Source organism: Micromys minutus (genome assembly GCF_963924665.1).
Source record: "Micromys minutus genome assembly, chromosome: 23".
NCBI lineage: Eukaryota > Metazoa > Chordata > Mammalia > Rodentia > Muridae > Micromys > Micromys minutus.
This window is the reverse complement of record NC_137958.1, coordinates 11329260-11336252: the sequence shown is the minus strand read 5'-3', so window position 1 is coordinate 11336252 and position 6993 is coordinate 11329260. Positions and strand designations below refer to the sequence as shown.

Genomic DNA, 6993 nt, shown 5'->3' with positions numbered 1-6993 from the left:
TCTGCATCTTGGCCTTGTGGTTCCTTATGTCAACCCCATGCTTCTCTGAGGACTGCTAAGAGATGCATTCATCATCCCTCAAAGAAAGGTAAGACATGGTTAACCGTTTTGTATTGGAGCACCAGTTGCTGTGTTCTTCCCTGGGTAGGACTATTTCTCAGACTCTCAGCATTCCATAGTTACCTGTGATCCTGTGTGTAGGGTTGAGGCCTCATTAACTTTCCCATACCCACTTAAGCATGTCTATGGTAGTCTTTGTTCAGCTCATATTTAGACATACATGTTGGTGAGAGTTTAGGGAATGTATGTATATATGTATGTATGCACGCACACATGCATGAATATAGGCATATAGGTAGGTATCACCAATTAATTAAAACAAAGACCATGAATTTGAAAGACAGCAAGAAGTGTGGAGGTAGAAATGGGAAGAGGGAAATAATGTCGTTATATTGTAATCTTTAAAAAAAAAAGAAAAAATTAAGAAGTTAGAACAATATATAAGTTAGGCAAAACAAGTAAAAAATATCCTTCATCAAATTATCTGAAGACACAGCTTGCTTTTTTCCTTGTTGAACCAGAGCATAAAGTCCCTTTGAGGGAAATGATCATCAGCGGTGAGCAGGGAGGAGATAGGGTAAGGTAGAGACATGGTCACAAAGACCCTACCATTTTCACATTACACTTTTCTTATTTCTAATGTGTCTTCCTGGAAACCTTTTCACTGTTTTCAAGAGTTCTTACAAAGTTTATTCTTACAATGTCTGTCTGATATGTGACAGTGCTATAGAAGGCTATCTTTTGAAGCCATTTTAATTGATGTCCTCTGTGGCTCTTTTGGATGATTTAACTCGTCTTTCCTCATATCATGGAAATGTTTGGAATGTAGGCCAACAGAACTTAGCTCGAGTCCTTCCATCACTTCCCATCCTGCACATACAGAAAGAGAACATGGAGAATGGGGTGGGAACACAGAGATGCTATATCTCTCCCTGTACCCAGTGAAAGCTCCCACAACTCACCATTATCTTCTTTTTTTATCAAGTTAATTTTTTCTTTATCATTTTATTTTTATTTTTTAAATTTTTTATTAGATATTCTCTATATTTATATTTGAAATGTTATCCCCTTTGTCCACCCCGCTCCCCTCCCCCTCCCCCTCTACTTATCTTCATGAAGGTGCACTAGCTCTCAATCACCCTCTCCACCTCAGTACTTTGACATTCCCCTACATTGGGAAAACATGCCCTCCCTGGACCAAAGGCCTCCTCTCACATTGATGCCAGACACTGCTATTCTCCGCTGCATATGCCACTGGAGCCATGGGCCTCTCAATGGTTGGTGTTCTAGTCCATGGGAGCTCACCATTACCTTCTTATAGCCCATGCTCCTGAGGTCATGGGAGAAATCGCCAGAGAAGGATAAAGGGGCCTGGCAGCGAATGGTCAGTGGCATTGCCCCTGTACATTAGCACAGGAAGTTCTGTTCTTCCTCAACACTCTGTGGACGAGAGGATGGAACAGTGAGCTCTGCAGACATAGACCCTGAGAGAACAAGAGGAGATGTCACGGAAAAGCCACTTACTCTGTGTGTGTTATGGGAGTTTTTGAAAAATATATTTGCAATCCCATTAAAATAATACTTTCTGTACATTCCTCTCACCTCACAGAATCTTTTCTTGAAGTGTGCCCTTTTAATCACACTGCTGCTGCCCCCACTGCTCTGTGTCCCTTCCTGTGCTTGTCTTCCTGATGCCGACTGCCTTGATGACCAATGACTGATGTGTGTGGTCAGAACGAAGGCAATTCTTGTCCAAAGCGTTAGATGTATAGATCGTTTGGGTCTTGTCTGTCATTCTAAAACTAAGCATTCCATTCTTGCAAATGCACGAGAAATACAACTTTATCTGATTACATCCACATTTGTAAAGTTGTCCTTCACATCAAATGGGTGTTGGCACAGACCGCACCACTCTGCTGTGCATCAGTGGAAAGAAACCACAGGTGCCGGATAACAGCTTTTGGTGGCAAAGGATTTAGTGCAGCCATGTAACAGTGGCTGATGAAGCAAAGTCCTGAAGACCAAGCCTGCTAGAACTGCACCAGTGTTCTGAAACTCAGGGCTAAAACACACTCAGCAGTGTTTCTGTTCTTTGTGGCACTTTCCCCAAATCTTGGCAACCGGTTACAATCCTGTGATAGAAGTTATTCTTCCTACATGGAGCTTACCATGTAGCTACTACTTGATACATTTCATTTCAGTGTATTGAATCTTGTGGATTCATTGATCTCTTCCTGGTACAAAATTCTTTAAGGACAGCAGCACATTGAATATTAGAAAATATTTTTCACATTTAGTTCCATGATTTTAATGGTCTGCTTTACACTGAAAATGTGGAATGACTACAATTGTTTGAAATTTGATCTTATTTACTGTTAAGTCAAGCAGCTCTTATGAAGCAATTATGCAAGATAAAGACTAAAACGGAGAAATGAGGAACTCAACAAGTTTCTTGAGATTTCTTTTTAAGAAAATAAGTATTAAAGACAAAGAAGTGAGACCCATTAGATTGACTATTTAGAGGTATTAGCCACCATTTGATGTTGCTTCTGCAACATATACACATAGTTAGATATTTAAGTACACAGAATAGGTACTTTAATTAGTCTACTAGCTACAATCGCGTTGTTTCTGTCACTGGTATGCTTCTGTGTCCTAGTGAGCAGGCATAGTAACCCACTCACTGTTCTCAGCCTGGTATCTGGGAGTCACACTAATATCCCATTTCTTTTATCACAGATTGATTATTTTGTTATGCTTTCTTTGATGTGCACATATCAATCTCTTGTTTTCAACCCAATAATCAATGCCTTTAAGTTTCTTCTGATATATAGGAATATCTTCTATGGCATCATCTGGCTCTAATCTAGTCCTTCCTCAAAGTACTCCTAATGACACCACCACAGTGCTATTTAGTTAAGGATTAAAATATGAGACATTCATGAAGGCAAAAGTAACACAAGGTTATTGAATGTTAAGATATACCTAAAGATGCAATAATGGCACTCATGTCTTGGATGCAACCATTAACTGTCTCTAATAAGATTTAAGAGTCACTCAAGAGAGTCGCACCCTAAGTCTTGGCCTCACTGCATCAGTGGGTCAAGGGTGGCACGGGGTCCCGCTGCTGTGACTGCCGTAATACTTGAATATGGTAGACTGGTTTACAGACTAAGAGTGTAAAGTCTCATTGTAGAGCAAAATGGGAGATGAAGCAGGCAAGAAGATCTTTATTCAGAAATGTGCTCAGTGCCACACAGTGGAAAAAGGCGGGAAACACAAGATGGGTCCAAATCTCTGGGGCCTTTTTGGCTGGACAAGCCCCAGGCTTTTCTTACACTGATGCAAACAAGAATAAAGGTGTTATCTGGTCAGAAGAAACTTTGATGGAATATTTGGAGAACCCGAAGAAATATATCCCTGGCACTAAATGATCTTTGCTGGTATCAAAAAGAAGAGTGAGAGAGAAGATCTTATTTGGTATTTAAAAGGGGCAACATCCTCATGAAATAGCATTACAGCTTAAAAGTATTAATTACCAGTTTCAAATACTGTGTTTAATAAGAAGCTTATCTGATATTTTTGATCAGCCTAAAGTAATTTTAACATGTTAAAATAAAGGTTGGTATTTTTGATTGTGTTAAAAAAAAAAAGAGTCACTCAAGAGATGAAAGCTAATGCCATAAGCATTCCTGGGGAGGGGCCAAATGAATTTAGGATATGCATGTTCTGTTAGTAAAAAGATCTTGCTTCTTTTCAGTGTTCCTTCTTTGTTCTCTGATGACGCCTGTGCCATCACTGTCACCGAGCCTTGGACAGAGGCCTGGGGGATTGAAAAAGAAACACACAGACACACACATGGGTCACTCAATAATCGGTGAATGCCAACCAGGCTTTACTCGGGACTCCTTTTATATGGGATGAACTACAGAGCCTCGGGAGGTCAGGTGCAGTCACGAGTGTACAAAACAGGATGTCCTCAGGGTAGGGATAGCTCGGATGGACCATTCTAGGGTGTGGCTAAGAACCACAATGGATACAAGGAAGGAGTTCTTTAGCAAAACAAGTGGGGGAAGGAAAAATAAGGCCAGGCTCCAATGGTGGGTTACAACAGTTCTCTATCCTTAGCATTTTAACTATAGCCTGACAGGAGAAATTTTTGATTATTATAAATAAAATCAGCAGGAGGTAAATATAACATTAAAATTTCAGGATTAATGCCTCAGTAGACCAGCAGCAAGTTGTCAATAAGATCCTAGTCATGTGAAATTTAGATTTGTTTTTTAAGCCTGGGCTTATAATCAGTGGAAAATGAGAGGACTAAGCCCATTTAGTTACAGGTGTGTGGGTGTGTTTATATAATTTTTCCAGTTATTAGTTATTAGATTAACTTCTCAGAACATAATAGAATTAATCTAAGAATGCACTAATATTTGCATAAGAAAGATGTCATTTTCTAAAAGTGTATGAATCTGAAACAAAATGCTTCACACTAAACACAATTTAGTCATACCTGAACTTGTCACAATTCTCCCAGAGAGTACAACTCCATTTATCACAAACTTAAACAGCAGGTTTTGCTTATTCTGGGCTAGTGACTAAAAAAGCACAAAGGGGAACTACATACTTGTCTTTGTGATTAACTATGATCATATCCCAAGCGAAAGGCTTTCTTGTGCTACCTGATTTTAGACCTGTTGAAAACAGCAGTAATGAATTGAGGGCGAGGGAGACGCCCAGTCTAGCCACGGGAGGGCCACAGCATCCCCACAGTGCTCTAGTGCTTCCTGATCAATTAATTTTGCAGGCAGTAAGATATCTAAAGTTTTTCAGATTATGAGATATTCAGAGGTTAGTTTAAGAAACTGCCATCAGAGCACCAGGGAACTCATCACAAGCACTGGGACAAAGAATTTTAATTTACATCACAATGAGACAAACCATGCTTCCTAAGGAAAATGATTTTAAATCTAGCCTCAGTTCCTTTATCAGCAAAATGAGAATAAAAATAAAAGTTACAGCAGGATTATTCTGCTAAATACATCAGGTATGCCACATCTGTAGAAAAGATAAAATAAAGCACGCAGTTTGCTTGTCCATTTCTCTCAGGTTTTCCAATTTCATGGGATACAGAGTTTTAATGTATTTCCTTATAATGTTCAGAATTTCTTTGGTTCCTGTTGCAATGTTTTCCTATTTGTGCAGCCCCCTATTATTTTGTGTGTGTGTGTGTGTGTGTGTGTGTGTGTGTGTGTGTGTGTGTAGCCCTGGCTGTCTTAGAACTTGATCTGTAAACCAGGTTGGCCTTGAACTCACAGAGCTGTGTCTGCCTCCATCTCCTGAGTGCTGGGATTAAAGGAGTGTACCACCATGGGCTGGGCTCCCTGTTGGTTTCTTACTCTTGCCTTTTTGTTAGTTGAGACTACAGCTTTCCAACCTTGTTTATCTTGTCAAGGAACCAGCTCTTAGCTTAGCTGATTCTCTGTTGTTTTCTTAGTTTCCATTTCACTAATTTCGGCTTTGATTTTCACTAACTGGATTTGGCTTTTGTCTGTTCTTGTTCTTTAAATTTTTAATAGCACCATTAAGTTACATTCTTGTGTTCTGTCTTTATTTTTTTCTTTGAAGATTTGTTTATTATATGTAAGTACACTGTAGCTGTCTTCAGACACACCAGAAGATGGTATTAGATTTCATTATAAATAGTTGTGAGCCACCGTGTGGTTGCTGGGATTTGAGCTCAGGACCTCTGGAAGAGCAGTCAGTGCTCTTGACCATTGAGCCAACTCTCCAGCCCGTGATCTGTTTTTCTAATGGAGGAACTTCAAGCTATGTTTCCCTCAGAAACACCAGAGGAAGGTGTGTGTGTGTGTGTGTGTGATATCTTCATTTAGTTCCAGAAGTTTTTCTTCCTTGATTTCTTCTTTAACCCATTTACCACTTGGTAATGAGCTTTCAAATTTCCATTAATTTGTATATTAACTAAATATTTACTTGCTAGCTAGTAGTGTTTATTACTTTATGGTCAGATAGGGTATATGAATTTGTTTTAGTCTTTCTTAATTTGTAAAGATTTATGTATCAACAAGAAGTTTCTGTATACTACTGAGCACAGTGTGTGTGTGTGTATACACACACCTATATTGGTGCGTAAGTCGATAAATCCATGACATATAGCATCTTTTAATTCTGATGTTTCTCTGCGCCCTCCTGACCCCCCGCAGATGATCAGACTATTGGTAGAATATTGAAACCATTTACTATTACTGGGTTGATGTTAATGTGTGTCTTAAGGTCCAGTAATATGTTTTTATCATATTTTATGAAACTGTGTACAGGAGTTTGGTGCATATATATTTAGGGTAGTAGTTATCTTCTTGGTTAACTGGCCCATTGATTACAATTAAATGTCCTTTATCTCTTTTAATTAGTTTTAGCTTGAAGGCTACTCTGTCAGATATTAGGAGAGTGATATGTTTGCTTCCTCATGCAGTTTGACTGGAGCACGTTTGTCCAGCCTTGTACTGTAAGGCAGTACCTAACTTTAAAGCTGTGCTTCTGTAGACAACAGATGGACTTTGTTTCCTGATTCAGTTAGTCACCTGTGTATTTTGGTTGAAGACTTGAGACCATTGTTATTTATGATTGTAATACAAAGCTGTATCCACTGCAGTCGTGTTGCTGGTCTTTGGTGCTGATGCTTGGTGTTTTAGGAATTACAACTGCAGTGTCTTTCTACAGTCTCTTGGCCATGCTCCTTCTTTTCTTCAGTCCAAATCTTCCTGTATTTTCTTTAGGCTTGGTTTGTTGGACATAAAAATTTCAGACTATTTACATAATGGAATTTTTTCTTTTTCCTTCAAGTAAGGCAAATAGTTTTGCTGAGTATATTAGTCTAGGTTGGCTCTCATGGTCTTTCAGCACTTGGATTGC

General features: G+C 39.1%; 1 pseudogene across 1 annotated transcript; it reads left to right on the top strand.

The window, feature by feature from the left end:
- The first annotated feature begins 3262 nt into the window (after window positions 1–3262).
- Window positions 3263–3568, top strand: LOC308435696 (cytochrome c, testis-specific-like; annotated as a pseudogene). The gene has a single exon. The product of its transcript is annotated as a cytochrome c, testis-specific-like (transcript).
- The last annotated feature ends 3425 nt before the right edge of the window (window positions 3569–6993 follow it).